Source organism: Heloderma suspectum, chromosome 4 (assembly GCF_057233095.1).
Source record: "Heloderma suspectum isolate Gila_16-S chromosome 4, 16-S_ref, whole genome shotgun sequence".
In the NCBI taxonomy this organism is placed as follows: Eukaryota; Metazoa; Chordata; class Lepidosauria; order Squamata; family Helodermatidae; genus Heloderma; species Heloderma suspectum.
The window spans coordinates 169556764-169573358 of NC_139461.1; positions in this window are offsets into that span (position 1 = coordinate 169556764).

Genomic DNA, 16595 nt, shown 5'->3' on the forward strand with positions numbered 1-16595 from the left:
TGATAGCTCAGTGAAGGGTTCGATCTTCAGATTATATGATCATATCTACTACTTTTGATTCAGATTGTGTTATTGAGTTAAGCTGTTCCATAGCTATTACTCAGAGCAAAGCTAAAGAACATTTCTAACCATCTTCCACAGGTAGGTCACTGCGACATGAAATGCATTTAGGGCGCAATCCTATCCATGTTTAGATAGAAAAAAGTCCTGCAACTCTGAGCATTCCCCAGCCGGCCATGTTGGCTGGGGAATGCTGGGAGTTGTAGGACTTTTTTTCTGTCTAAACATGCACAGGGTTGCGCTCTTAAGGTTTCTGAGTCACAAAGTGAGTGTTCACTTTATCCCAAAGGAGCCCCAAATACACACGAAGTAGCTTCAAATTAACATCAAAGGTGATTGTCTGACCTAGTGTGGGACTAACACGGGTGAGGGTGGATGAATCTCCCCATTTCAGCTTCTCTCTGTCTCTCGTTATTCCAATCTTAAATTTGGTTCATACTGAACTTTGAGATTATTTTTTTTTAAAATCAGTTTTCATGAACATTTGTATGCATTTTTTGCGTATTTCTCCTAATACATGCATTTTTGTATGCAATTTTGACTAATATACACATTCTGGGCAACCACTTTGCCTAATGTAATACATGTTAATGTTATTTTCACTAACGTACGATTTGTGTCTCCATTTCTTGATTGGAGTACTCCACTGCAAAATTTGGTGAATGGCGAATTTCAAAGAATAGCTGTTTCAGTTTGTGTATTGGTTCAAAAGAGTGGAATCAGGTAAATTTGCATTAAAATATAAACTGAGTGCATTTCTCCCCCATCCTTCAGTTCAAGTGAAGTGCTCTCTGGACCAAGATCATATTGTCTTGTGATTTCGAGCAACCAGAGCCATCTTAACGGAAGACTCTCACAGGCCGAAAAGCATTAATAGATGATAACCACCCTGCCACCCACCCCCATCAAAACTGGAGATGGCACAGCAGATACATCGTTGCCTGTGGTGAGCAATGGGCATATTTATCCTGCAGCGTTCACAGATTTTGCAGGTTTTTATAGGGCATCAAACTCTGTTTGATGAGAGACAACAGTGGGATGAAATAAATAACCGTAGACACCACAAGAAACAATGCCTCCACCGTGCTACCTTCAGCTCTCTTAGAAACCGTTGTCTGTCTCTAGTCAGGTGCAACTAGCAGAATGGGTCATACACAAATCAATGTGAAATTACAATGGTGGGGAATTCTGGCCTAAAACTCACCTCCAATTTCTGCAATCACCCCCGTTACAAATTTTGAAACTGGAACAAAATGTGCAAATGACAATCTACAGACGTGCACTTTTTTCTGTACAGGTAACCTTACAAGGGTTATATCGAGAGACAGAGAGAGAGAGAGAGAGAAAGAATATAATATTCTGCTGTGCAGTGAGTTTCGCCATTTCTGATTTGAGAAATTTGACCTAACTTTCCATCTTTCTTCAGATTCAGCAAAAATCAAGCCCTTAACTTTGCTCAGAATTTTTAAAAACTGGAAGGAACTGTAAACAGCAACACACACACACACACACACACATAGAGAGAAAGAGAGAGAGAGAGAGAGAGACTGGGAGTGTAATCAACAAAAGGAAACATAAAAGAGATTGGAGGTGGGGGAGTGGGATGCGGTCTTCCTCTCTCACAAGACTAAACTCAAGGCTCATCCCGCGGAACTGACGGACAGCATGTTCAGGACAAAAGAAAGTATTTCATCATGTGACACACAATGTATAATCAATTTAGTGAACGTACTGCCACCCAGTATGGCGATGGCCACTAACTTTAAGAAGTCATTACACAAACTCACGGAAGGCGAGTCCATCAAAAGCTATTAGCCATGACAGCCAAACGGAACCTCCATCGTCTTCAGAGGCCCCCCAGCCACTGGGAGGGCAGTGCAGTTGCCTGCTTGTGGGCTTCCTGTGGAAACATCGGACGCTGGCCATGGTGGGAAAGAGGATTCTGAACTTGATGGGCTGTTGGCCGGATTCAGCAGGGCTCCTTTCATAATAGGGAAATGGAAACGCTGAAGGGCAAGCAGGCGCTTCAGACCAGGCACAGCTCCTCTGTCGAGTCCGAAGAGGCCTTTCACTCAATGCGGCCAGGCTTAGAGCTGGGGCTGTGAGGACACGCTTGTGCTTGCCGAGCGTGGGTACTTGCAGAGTCTCTGCTGCTGCCCTCCACCGTGAGCTGGGCTGCGTGAGTCCTGGAGTCATAAGTCTCTTATACTTACGTAAAATGACCAGTCTGTCCCTTGTCACCGCCAACACGGGGACAAGAGGGGAAGAAGGCAGCACCTCTCCTCCTTCCCCCATCCTTGCTACAGCGGCAGCAGTGAGGGGCAGGCTGGTCCTTTTATGCAAGTGTAAGAGACTTACATAAAACGACCAGCCTGTCCCGCCCTGCTGCTGCACAGGGGGTGCTCCCTTCTTTCCCTCTCAGTGATAGGCGCCCGCACTCTTGCCAGGCTTAGCACATGGCGAGTTGGGCAAGAGCTTGGGTCCACGAACTGGCATCTGGGGGGCTGAACCGGCGATTTCTCACCGGGCTTCAAGTCCCAACTGGACGCTTGCGCCATCCCTACTTTCAGCTGACTTTAGAAGCACCATGTGGAAGGTCCAACTCCTAAATGAAAAGGCTTTTTGCTTCCAAGAATTAACCAACCCACCTCTGGCAAGCTCCTATGCCCAAGTTCCTAAAGCAGAATTTTGCATTTAAAGGTAGTTCAGAGCATATGTAGAACTAATGACTCTATACTTATAGTTAGTACACACAGATCAGAATTAATAGCACTCATATAAAGATAATGAATTTGTATCAATAATACATGTTGCATTCATACTTTGTCCCCACGTGATCAGATTTGTTTCCCAGAATCTAGAAAAATTAATCCAGGCTCTGGATTGGCTTTTAGGGCCTAGCATATGGCAATGATATCGTGGCTTTGACTCTGCTCTGAACTCTAGTGTGAAATGGACCTGCAGGGGTTGGGCCTCTCAAATCCAAAGACCAACCCAGCCCAACAGAGACAAAATGGAAAATCAAATGGATAGATGATAGAATTTCGGGGAAACGTCTAAGGCTACAACCTAACTGGGATGAAGCCAAAACTAGGGATGGCGGAGAATTTCTCCACGAATCTTCGGGAGGCCGAGTGCCGACGCATTCGGCCCCCCGAAAGTGTTGGGGAAATTCTCCGCCGGCCCCCCGCCCCCCCCCCCGGGATGGGACTTACCTTTGGCGAATGTCCCTCTCGGCGGCGGGTCCCGGCGGCGTTTCGGCAGGGGCGGCGGCCGGTCTCCTGACCGGCCGCCGCTGCCGCCATTACAAATAAAAAAGTACAGAAAAAAAACCCACACCCCTGATAGGCTACGTGAAAATTTACATAGCCTATCACGGCTAGATTTTTAAGTCAGCCGTGATAGGCTACGTAAATCATCACGTAGCCTATCACGGGTGACTTTGGAAAAAAAAAAAAAGCGCGTACGCAAATGGCGGCGGCCCATGAGCGCCACCATTTGCGTTCCTTATTTTGGCACGTCTAGTCTACATAAAGATTTACGTAGACTACGGCGAAAATAAGGGAACGCTATTTGCGTTGCCCTTATTTTCGCCGTAGTCTACGTAAATCTTTACGTAGACTAGATGTGCCAAAATAAGGAACGCAAATGGCGGCGCCCATGGGGCACCGCCATTTGCGTACGTGCTTTTTTTTTTCCCCCAAAGTCACCCGTGATAGGCTACGTGACGATTTACGTAGCCTATCACGGCTGACTTTGGAAATCTAGGCGTGATAGGCTATGCAAATCGTTACGTAGCCTATCACGGGTGTGTGTTTTTGTTTTTGTTTTACTTTTTTTTTCGTGGTCGGGGAGACGGGGCGCTCCTCCCTGGCCTGAATTTCGCCGGCGAGGGATGGGGCGCCTCCCCCCCGGCCTGAATTTCAGCCGGGCAAGGCCGGGCGCCTCCCCCCCTTGCCTGAACTTCGGGGGGAGAACCGAAGCGCCTCTCCCCCACCGCGAAGCAAGCTGCGGGACAAGGTAAGTCCCTTTCGTCCATCCCTAGCCAAAACAGAACACAGTGGGACTTACTTCTGAGTAAAAAATGCACAGGGTTGCCGTGTAAGCTTCTGACACGGGATGTACAGGGATATAGCAGATCTCATGCTGAAAAGGAACAAGCATTGTGACATTTGCAGAAATGTCAAGTACCATTTTGGGCTGGATTACCAGATGCAGTTAATGTGGGAGAAGAGGTATTAATAGTATTCTGTTTGGTCCCAGTTAGGTTTTTGCTGGAGTACTTGCATCCAGATGGAGTGACTGGGCCTTTATCATTTTAAAAATAAACTAGAGAGTGTTCAAAACAGAGAACTGTGGCCAGCTGTTTACTAAGGCAACTGAGCAAAGAATACACAGCTGTGGATTCAATGTTGCAGCAAAGGAGACAGGTTGCCTATCAGGCAATGGTTCTTGGCTGTAATTAAAACTGGGCAATGGAATTGTCCAGGGGAATTGTGGGATTGCCTCCTTCACTGGAAGTTTTGAATCGCTGTTGACCACATAAACATTAATCAGGGATGCCTTGCATCATGGGAGTCTTGACACTGCAGGGCATCAGATGACACAAAGCCTTTGGCTCTGTGGTGGTTCCATGGGACTTTTTGGCACAATTCACTAAGCAATTCTGGGTGCTCTTGCTCAGTTTTCATTCATTTAAAAAGGGCTTATGCAGGAGAACCTCCTGGTGGAATGTACTCAGTGCCTTTATTGTATTGTATTGTATTGTATTGTATTGTATTGTATTGTATTGTATTTATTGTCAGGATTGATATTCTGCCTTTTCATCTTCGATAATCTTCAAAGCTGCTTACAGCTGCTTATAATGATAGAATACAAAGCAACTGCCACTACACGATGGAGTGGCCAAAAGAGATGCTGAGGGAGAGGGAGACACAGGAGGTCAAAGCCTGGGTCTTTGGTATTCCTGCTGCCACAGCCGCTGTTCTTATGGACCCTGCAGCAAGCCCAGGTGAAATAATGCCCCTCCACCCATCTATGTGCTTCCACGCAGCAGCCAGCATGATTGTTTCTAGAAGGTGGGATTCCTTCTCATGCAGGACAGGACAGGTGGAATGTGTCTCCTGGATTGTTGTTACAAAGTGGAGCTTTGCCCCGGCTTAGAACCCTCTCTGAAGACACATTTCAGTTCTGTTTAGTTCAACAGCATATCCTGCAACATTTTGGAGATACCAATAGGGAGACTCTTCCATATTTGTAATGCACCATTCTCACTTGTGGGTCTGATTACATCAGCCTTCCCCAACCTGGTGCCTCCTGACGTATTGGACTATAACTCCCATCATCCAATGTGTTCTACTACAACTCCCTGAGCATGTGAATGTGTATACGTGTAAATAAATCCACCACAAATTAACTGGAACCTGGTGATGAACAGGAAGCCCTCCCCAAACAATGCCAGCTTAAATGTTAAAGTCAAGTGAAATGTTGATCGATGGTTATTTGATTGTAAATGAAGTCCCTCTATCCTACCAGTCCCATATAAACGAGTCATTTCCAGCAGTATCTCCATAAAATTTATGAGGGCTGGTTTGCCTCAGTCAGCTCTACCTGATGTCTTTGCCCATAAGTTCTTCCACATCTCTTGAGATCTGCAGAAGACGACCTGCTCTCTTAGCCATGATCTTTTAGCCAAATAACTTCTGCACCCATTAGAAGCAAGATTTTCTCTGTTGTGGCCTCTGCCCTGTGAAAATCTCCCTCAACAAAACACACCTCTGGCCAATACTCTATTTAGTTTTTATTGCGAAGTGAAGACTTTCCTCTAGAATGCTTTCTTTGCACACAGTTTTTTCAACCATTCAAATGTCTTCCTTCCCCACCTCCCCATTTTATTTTATTTTTACTTTACAGCACAATCCTATCAATGGGTCAAAAGTACTCCCAGGGCAGCAGGCATAGGATTGCAACTTGATCTGAAAATTTTTCAGTTAGAAAAGAGCAATACATTAACAAATATCTCACACAGTCATCTCAAACATAACCACCAATTTTCACATGCATAGTCTCTTTTCAGGGCTGCCAGAGATCAATTACCTTCACAAGATTGATGAGCTTCTGCAAGAATTTTTAATCTAGAATTTTGCTGCTTTAAAAAATAAAAATTGAATTCCTTGCCCATAAGTTTCCACTGTAAATCTTGGACTGTGTTCATGATTAGAGTTGTTTTAACTTATTTTTATTGCGATTTATGTTTTTATTTTTGTATGTTGCTTTCAGCACCTCAGTAAAAAAAAGGTGCTAAATAAATAAAATTGCTTCATTCCAACCTAATCCAATTTACCATTTATATATCACTTGAAATTCAAACAGTATTTATTTTGTTTGCCCTCACCAAACCCTTGTGTGATAGATAATTTTAATACCCATTTTACAGATGGATTGTTGATGGTAAGATATGCAACACTCTGAATAAATGGCTCACATATGCATGTACATCACTTGATGTTTCATCATTTGATTATATTAGCCTTGCTTAGTAAACACTTGGGTTGTTTCACGTATATGCATATGTATCACTTGCTTTCCCTATATTTGATTATTGTACACTTGAGGAATGGCAGCTGACTGTGTTGAACTGAATCCATTGAAAAGGATTGCTTACACTGGGTGTTATGAAAGTGTTGTTGGGGTTGTTTTATCTATGGCAGTTCATTCACACATGCAAACCATCATTGGATGCTTCAGTCAATGAGTGATGGTGAGTTCTCATTGAGAAGGTAAATTTGTGTCAACATCAGACTGCAAGTAGAGGTCACATGATTGAATGATCCTCCATATTAAAAAAAATAATAATCCCTGCATGTAGAAAATTAGCATGTTGGAGAAAAGGCTAGGCAAGAACTGTTTTCCTTGTCTGTGTGCAGAGACATTTTTCAAATGGAGAAACATTTAAGCATTTCAGCCTGATCAAAACAGTATGGTCTAGGCATGAGTTTACCATGTCAGTGAGAACTCGGCCCTGTGGGAAGTGGCTTTGAGCTTAAGTCTTCTAAACCAGATCAACTCCCTACCTCTTAGAATTATTTGACCCCTGCAATCCGTTGCTTAGTTGGTGAATGGGGTGTGGAGGGCGTCTTGTGACTGTGGAGGCTGTGATGGTGGGCAGAAGGACTGCTTGAGGCCATGCATTTGTCTGCATGCTACGAGGACATGTGGCTCTCCTTTGGTTATGACTTGGTCAGAGCGTTGCTCCACCATGGATGGGAGACAGCAGGAGAGTGGAGCCTGGGCCCTGGCATGGGTGGTGCTGTTTCGCCTTCTGAAGGGTACAACCAGTGCTGTCACCAGGTTCTGGAGGGCCCTTGGACAAGATGCCCTCCGTGAGCCCCCTCCTTCAGCAAGACTACCTTCTTTCCAGCATGGTTGCCATCTCCTCCTCCTCCTCCTTGTTGCTATCACCTGCTTCTTCACTGGGCAGACAGCCAACAAGCAAATAGGCAGTGGCGTCCACTGCTCCTCATCCATATCACCACTATTGCCTGGGCCAGAGCGAGGGGCAGGTGAACAAGGAGGTTGCAATGCTAAAGAGGAGGAGCAAGTCCAGGGGGCTCTGGTCAGAGGGCCCCTGCCAGGGTGCAGACCTTCAGCAGATGCCTGACCATGCTGACCCTTGACACCACCCCGGGGTACAACCATGCACCAACTCTCTCTATTTCTTTCTGTTCCATTCATTCTGGCGCGCAACCAGATGTGTGGGAAAGCAGGTAAAAGGAAACAAGGCACAATATGATGGAACATATGTTGTGTGGACCATGTAATGTTTCTAGGTGTCGACCGTGGAATCTGTTTATAATCTGCCTAACAATGAAGGAAGCAGAAACAAGTTTCAGAAAATAGTCGCAATGGAATTATCACCTATATAAAAGTTGGAAATTAATATGACCCCACACTGGCCTGTTTAACCCTGGGTGTTGAAAGCCAGCTCAAAGCCTTACAGGGCTCCCTGAAGGCATTAAGGCCGGATGTTGATGGACCTCTTGGAGAAGGGGTTTCCACAATTAAGGCGGAATACACTTCTGTAAATGCCTTTACTGTCCAAACTTGGTGCATTGGTAGTATAGCCAAGGAAGTGCTCAGTCGAGTTGAAAGACCATAAAGGGAGACGATGGCCTCTGAGGTATATAGGACCTAAACCAATCAGAACTTTATAGATGGAATCAGCACGTCGAATTTTGTCTGGGAAGTAATGGGAAGCCAGTGCAGATCCTGGAGCACCTGTGCCATGTGTTGGTCAGCAACTGCAGCATTTGCACCAATTGAAGTTTCTACATAGTCTTCAAGTGCAGCTCATAGATAGTACATTGCAGTAGTCTAGCTTGGTGATGATAAAGGCATGAATGATGCTCACTGGGCCTTTAGTAAAGGGGAGTGGAACCAGGGCAGATTGTACACATGGTAACGTATGGCTTGTGAGTCTCAGGCATGTTCACCCGAGGTCTAAAACTATCTCTGTGCAAAAGCACCTTTGGGTTGCCTGTGAGTATAGCTGAATATCATGTTTGCAGCTCTGTCTTTACCCACACCCCAAACTAATGTGCGTAGTGTATGCAGAGTCCTTATTTCTATTGTAACCGAGAGATTTCAGGGGTTAAGATTACATGAGTTTGCATTTAAATCTTCTCTCAAGAGCTTCTGATCAGCCGCATTGAATTTTATTAACAGGGGTACAGCTTTTTTTAATGAAGTGCAGGCCTTGGATCCTCTTTATATTGTGTAATCTCATATCTCCAGCTCTTTATCCAAATGAAGCATAAAGCATTTACAGCTGTATTCTCCATCACGCCAACCGGGGAACGCATTCATTTGCAGTAACACGGCATTCAATGGTGTAGAAAATAAGCTCTGAAAATTGCCCTCTCTGTGAAGCTCTATCAATAAATTGGAGAAAACCATTTGGATTCAACTGACCAATCTCTTTGGTATGACAAAAATTAATGTGGCCAACCATCGGTATGAAGTTAGCAAAGCAGAAGGCTGCCTCTCAAAGTTACAGCCAGCTCTATACACATTCATGCTAAGAGGATCAGGGGGAAAAATCAGGGCTGCAGCAAATCACCATCATCCTATATACTAAGAGCAAACTCATTCTCTGAGTGTGCATCCTTATATAGCTATAGCCAATATGCAATAAGGTGAAACCAGCAGGTTTGGAGAAACCTCAAGGTCTGCAGAAGTGCATAAAATCTGGGGGAAGGGCCCTAATGGGGTATTTTTTTTAAAAAAAAAACAAATAGCCCACAAAATGCTGCTGGCGGTTGGGTGGGGGGAGAGCATGGCTGCCTGGCTGGGGAATTCTGGATGGTGAGGAGAGTTCTGACTAGATCTTCACATGAAATTTCATAAAAGTTTTGCACTTTCAAAATTGACTTTCAAATTATCTGATGTGAAAATTCAAACTAAAAATTTGTCATTCAAATGCTAGAATCACATTTTGACATGAGAATCCGACATTTGCTTCTTTTTAGATTGGTTAAATGAATGAAGTTAATCCAAAATGTACAAATATCACTATAAGCTATCTATCAGAGACCATGAAATATTGATTGCTAGTGCTTTTCAGCTGTCAAATCTTGACAGATATTCACCATTAAATGCAAAATACTCCGAAATGCTAACAGGGGCATGCTACAACTTTTAAAAAGTAAAAGCATGTTATTTGGGGAATGCTTGGACTGGTCAGCCCTTCAAATAGAGGACTGTTAGTACAGTAGGACACATGGCCACCCTTAGTAAGGGTAAGAGCTACCAACCTTCGGAGGAGCCTGTTTCCTGTATTTATGTGTATGTGTCACTGTTCTGGGCATGCCTCCTCTGAGGGCAGATAATTTTGCTGTGCCTCTGTGTTGAGAAATGTTGCGTGACCCCATCCCACCCAATGCACAAGTGCAGCAAAATTCCTCTACAGCAGAAGCTTGTTTGAAGAATGTAAGGCCGAATCATTGAATCATACAGAGACCCAGCAGGCAGCCTCCTTCATGGCTGGGCACTTTGGGCTTAGAGGAGACTTTAACTAAGGGCACTGTCCTATGCATTTCCCCTGCTGGCTGGGGAATGATGGGAGTTGTAGGACTTTTTCTGTCTAAACATGCATAGGGTTGTGCCCTAAATGTATTTATTACTCATGGCACACTAGCATCCCTCTCATCATGCACACTGCTGCAGGTCCACTGGGCGCATTAGCCAGCTAAGCAATAGGGGGCGAGATCAGACTTCTTCAACCCCATCCCCTTAAGTTGTTTTGAACTACAACTTCCATCGCCCATGACCATTGGCCATGTTGATGGAAGCTGTGGTCTAAAACATCTGGAGGACACCACACTGGGGAAAGCTGGGCTGGATGGACCTATTGTCAGATCCAATATAAGGCATCAATTGGGTCAAAAAGTCTTACTAGTGGGACTGTGACTTTACTATTGTTTTTACTGTTGGTTTTTAGAAACTGGTAAGCCACTCACAAGTTTTCAGGAAAAAGGGGGTCACAAATCTAAATAAATAATGAAGGGGATGATACACGCATTGGTTTTAATAAAGTTTTACTACTAGTTGGTCTCTTGCTATTAATTAATGCACTGTTGCAGTTATGTTTTGGGTGATACTTGAGTTTATTGGGTAGAAATTTATTTTAAGCTCAGAAAACAGGCCATAAACCTGGAAATACGTTTTCAAGCTTAAAGCTAATTGCCTCAAGGATCCCCCAGGGATCTATTGGGAGTTCTCAATTTTTCTTTCTTTCCTCCATTCCTTAATGATATGCCCAAGGTTTATAAAACAGTAATAGTACAATTATAGGCAGCTAATTTGGGGCCTTCCACTCTTGTGGCTCTGCATTACAAATCTGACAGATTTAACACTTAAGTAATGCCTAGGTGTGGGACCCCCATATATGCATCACCAAAAAAGAGGACAAAAGTGGACACCAATTTGCATAACATTTGCATATGCAAATTTATATGAATAGGTGCAAATTTAGAAATAACTATAATTTAAAGAGAAATACTATACATTTCCCCATAGTGGAGAAGATTGACTGGGTGACCTGTATGCCTGCTTTGTCTGCTGCGATGGGAAATTTCAAGGCCCCCCCCCCACGTTCCCTTTTTGATGGTTGGTTGCTTGACTTTAAACAAGACTTGGACTAGGCAGCTCCATCAAACAGAGGACACCTTCAGGTAGAGGACTGTCCTCTGCCAGCTCTCCAAAGCAGAGGACTGTCCTCTCTGAAGTAGGAAACCTGGCCACACTGCCTCGGTGGGATTCTATATTGAGCAAACACGGTCCAAAGAAAGACTAACAAAATAAAAGGTTGTTTTTGGAAATGCTGGGATGGGATGGGATCTGCAAATGGGGGACTGAGCACTAGATATCTGGAGTCTGCCATCTCTGACCCATTTCAGATTGGATCTGAAAGAACCATGCAGCCAACCTGAGATGCATCTATTCTGGTGTTCCAGGGGGCCCTCAGCACCACCTCCTGTTTACCAAACTTACTAAGGATGCAATCCTATACACTTTTAGACAGAAGAAGTCCTACAACTCCCCGCATGCCCCAGCCAGCATGGCTCACTACGGAATGGTGGGAGTTGTAGGGCTTTTTTTCTGTCTAAACATGCATAGGTTTGTGCCTTAAGGCGTGTAAGAGGGGTAGTCCCCACTGGGCCATGGAAGCTCACTGGGTGACTTTGGGCCAGTCACACACTCTCAGCCCAACCTATCTCACAGGGTTGTTGTTGTGAGGATAAAATGGAGAGGAGGAGGATAATGTAAGCTGCCTTGGGTTCCTTGCAAGAGGAAAAAAGGCGGGATATAAATGCAATAATAGATAGATAGATAGATAGATAGATAGATAGATAGATAGATAGATAAATAAATGGGGGAAGGCTGCATGCAGGGAAGCACTGTTATAGGGCCTCGACTTTCAGGCCCTGGATGCTGCTGTTGTGAGGATACACAACAAAGTAAAAGGATGTAAAGCAGAAGTACAAAGCTAGGAATCATGGGAAATGCAGCACCATAGTAGCAAACATTATGTTTGATGCTGTCACTATGCTGTCAGAGCCTGTTGTCTCTGACGGCATAGCAGTGGATCCTGGGGACAACTAGAATGACAGGGACAGATTTATTCCAGCATCAGTAGTAGTAGTAGTTATTATTATTTAACTTATAAATAATAGTTTATATAATAGTGTATATATAACTATAATAATAGTTACTGTCATAATACTTAGTTAATAATAATTAGTCAATAATAGTTACTATAATAATATAACTATAATAATAGTTTATATATAACTATAAATAATAGTTATTATTCCAACATCAGTTCAATGTTAGGAGAGAAAAGTTTGTTAAGCATTTTAGCAATTTTAAATGCTTTTGAGACAGAGGTGTATCAGAGGCATTTGAAAAAAAGGTTATATTTGGGTACCCTGCATGGTTGCTCTTTGCTTCGTAAGTGACATGATTTTATTTATTTATTATTAAATTTATTAATCGCCCATCTGGCTGGTCACCCAGCCACTCTGGGCGATGTACAACATACAATAAAAACAGTTTAAAACAATAAAATTCTACAATAAAAACATTTTCTAAAATACCCTAACCCACCCCAAATGCCTACCTGAACAACCACGTTTTTAATGCATGACGGAAGCTCATTAAAGAGGGGGCATGACGGAGTTCCCTAGGGAGGGAGTTCCACAGAGTGGGGCCACCACAGAAAAGGCCCTCTCCCTCGTCCCACCAGTCTAGCTGTCCTGGCTGATGGGACAGAGAGAAGGCCATCCGAGGCTGATCTTGTTAAGCGGCCTGTCTGGTGCTGCTGGAGGCACTCCTTAAGATAGGCTGGGCCAGAACCATATAGGGTTTTGAAGGTCAAAACCAACACCTTGAATTTGGCCCGGAAAACAACTGGTAACCAGTGCAACTCCTTCAGCACTGGAGTGATGTGATCTCGCCGGCAGCTGCCTTTAATCAGGCGAGCCGCCGCGTTCTGTACCAGCTGCAGTTTCTGAACCGTCTTCAAGGGTAACCCCACGTAGAGCGCATTACAGTAGTCTAAACGAGAGGAGACCAGGGCATGTACTACCAATGGGAGCAGATGGTCGGGAAGGAAGGGGCGCAGCCGCCGTATCAGATGGAGTTGATACAGCGCTGTCCGGCTCAAAGCTGACACCTGAGCCTCCATGGACAGCTGGGAGTCCAAAATGACCCCCAGGCTGCAGACCTGGTCTTTCAAGGGTAGCCGTACCCCATTCAACACCAGGTCAACATCCCCCAGCCTCCTCTTGACTCCCACAAAAAGTACCTCGGTCTTGTCAGGGTTCAGCTTCAGCCTATTCCTCCCCATCCAGCCACTCACCATCTCCAGACATTTGGACAGGGACAGGGACATGATCGATAGAATCACCTGAAAAACTACCTTGTTCAGTATATTGCGGCACAAAATAAAAGTTGAATTAGAAGGGCTCCTGGCAAAAATGTTTTCTTTTAGAAACCTAAGAACCAGCCTAAGTGATCACTTTGCTTTAGTTATTACTTGTTCCCATTAAATAAGGAATCTAACCCCCCCAAAAGGCTCATTAATGTTTTTAACACTTCTTAGCAAGACTAGGCCAGCATATTTCATCTGGGTGCCTTCTTGAATGAATCCCTGCACATAGAAAACTAGTGTATCAGAGAGAAAGGTTCTAAGCCAGCTTTCCCCCTAACATCTTAGTTTTCTATAGTCAGTGAGGGGTGGGGGGAATTGTAAAAGCATTGAAATATGTGTTCCATCTACCGCACACTTGAGGTGTGAAATGGCTCCCTCCAGGAAAAGCCACGCCACATGGTACTGGTAGACGGCCGGATGGGATATCGACATAGCAAATGAACGGTGCTTAGAGTCTGCTGTGATGGGAAATACCAAGAAAGCTGGAAATGAACTGCTGCAAGCAGAGCAATGAAGGGCCAGGCCTGATTTGATGGGTCACCTTTGCATGCCACAGGGGACTTGGACTGAGGCTGAAATTTGGGATTGGGGTGCAAGTGAGAGCCCCCACCCAGCAGGGTGGCAATTTGCAGGGGAGCAAAGTTGCCCATGGTTTTGGGAGACTGCTTGCCATTATGTGGAGGTGGCAGCGTATCCACTTTCATTTACTTTTTTGCTGCTGCTGCAAGCAAAAATAGTAAAGCTCCTCCCAGCAGCCACGTTTAGGTGGTTGCCACGCCCTGGAATGATGCTATGTCACGCTGTAGTGTCCCTTCAAGGGTCATTCTAAGGGAGGAAATTATGGTACCGTCTCCAGATTGCCTCTTCCAGGGCTGCTGGGAGAGGGTCTCCTCAAGGCCTCACACAAGGAGCTTTGTTGTGGCCGTTTGGGGCAGTGATGCCCGCAAAGGAAAGTCAAGCTGCCACCAGCACTGCAGAATGGCAACCCAGCTGGATTGTTATTGATTGATTTGATTCGTACACCACCTTTCTACCCAAAATTGGTGCACAAGGCAGTTTTCAGCTACTCTTCCCTGAAAAAAATTACCCACCTCTCAATCTGCTGTTTGGGGGTGGCCATTTCAGGGCAGGGGGGCATTTTCAATGAGCCCTAGCTGGGATGCTGGGATGGGAAGTTGCCACACTGCTTGCCTCACTGCTGTGCTTTCTCTTAACCAATATGACCAGGAGCAGCCTGGATCCAGGCAACCAGCTCCCAACTACACCGGTAACCTACATCTCAGACACAAGGAAGGAGATGGCTTTTAACCGCTAGCATCCTATCAGCAGACTGTGGTCCCTGACTGTGATCATATGAGCTCCTCTGACTTCACGCCTCGGTGTGCCGGGAGGAGCGCAGGGGGAGGGCAGGTCATCCCCGATGTGCTGGAAGATTAGTCCGCCCTGATTTCTTTCATTTACTGCCCATTCATCTGCTCTGAGTTTTACCCAGCACTGATTAAATACACGGTTTCAAAGGGAAAGGACATTACAGGAGCTTGTTTTGATCATGGCAGGGAAGCAACACTAACCATTTGTTTTTTCTTTTATTTGCTCGATTGTTAAAGAAAGGTTCACATTGGTGGATGTGAAGGATCTGCTGGGACCAGCCCCAACCTCCCTGCGAGGTAGGACTGCTCAGGAACCGATCCCGGCTCTCCTTGCAAAAATAGCACTGGCCAAACCCGGCCTTCCAGTCCCCCCAAAATACCCAGCAGCCACCCTCCTAAGCCAAGAGGCACCGAAATCAGCACTGAGGTTATGCAGGGAAATCACACCAACTAAAGGCTGGATAAAGGCTGATTAAGATAAAAACAAAGGGGTAGCGGGAAAGGGAAGAATGGAAGTAGCAAGTTATACGAGAGGGAACCAGGCCAAATTACTTAACCATACACAGAGAGCTTGATGAACGCACACCCAAGCCAAAATAATAAAGCTACCCGGCCTGTCCTTACAGAACTAAGTATGGATCTCACCCATCAGCACCCAGCCGTCTGCAGGTCCAAAACCACCAGGACGAAGGGAGGCCCCATGCCTCTACCTCGGCCCTCTTTTGGAGCCCAGGCCTGGCAACCCAGGGCAGATTTCCTTCCAGCCAGTCACTTGCTCAGCCCCTGGGTGGACCACCCTGGCCTCCAAGAGGCTGGGTTGTTTTTTGTTTGTTTGTTTTGTTTACCCTACAACAGCCTGTTCTACATTGTTTTAAAAGCGCAGAGGATGTCCCCCCCACAACGTAAATGAGGTCAACGATGGGCCGCAACTTTAATTTAAACATCTGACCTACAATCCACTTAACTAGTTCCAAGGCAGCCTCCTCAAATTCCCCTGCTGCTCGTCTTGTGCAGGTGACCCCACACTGTTTCCAGTTGCTGGATCAGTGAGATGACTGCTCTGTGCCTTTCTTGAAGGTGTGCCAAGGAGGCCCTGTCAGTCCTTCTCGGCAGTGGAGTAGAAGTGAATTCTGAAGTGCAGGCACTCATCGTGACATTCCCTGTAGCCATGCCCCCAAGGAGAGTCCAAAAATGGCAGGCAGCTGCGTCGCTCCATATCAACAAACCAGTTCCTGCGGCTTTCCATCTCCACCAGGAGCAGGTCTTTTGTAAAGCGAATGGGTCTTCATTGCTCATTCAGGACAAAGTCAACACCCAAATACTTCGTATTACATCAGGGAACAATGCATTGTTGCTGGCAAAATTAATTCCGCCCCTGATTATGTGAGGATTGCAGCTAAGCTCAGAGGGAACAGGGAAGTCTGGCAGGGGTGGCAGGGGGCTAATACAAAACTGATGCTGCATCCCTGCGAGCCTGCCTCCTCCACCGCGGGCCAACAGGGGCCAGATGACCTCCACCACCCCAGAACCCTCTGCAGAATAGATAATATTGGGGCATGGGGATGCCCCTGACATCATCCAGTCCTTGGCCGAAGCACTGCCTGGAGCTCCTCCAGCCTGCAGTGTGGTCAGGGACCCAGCTTCAGTGCACGTGGCCTTTCGCCAGCCAGGGA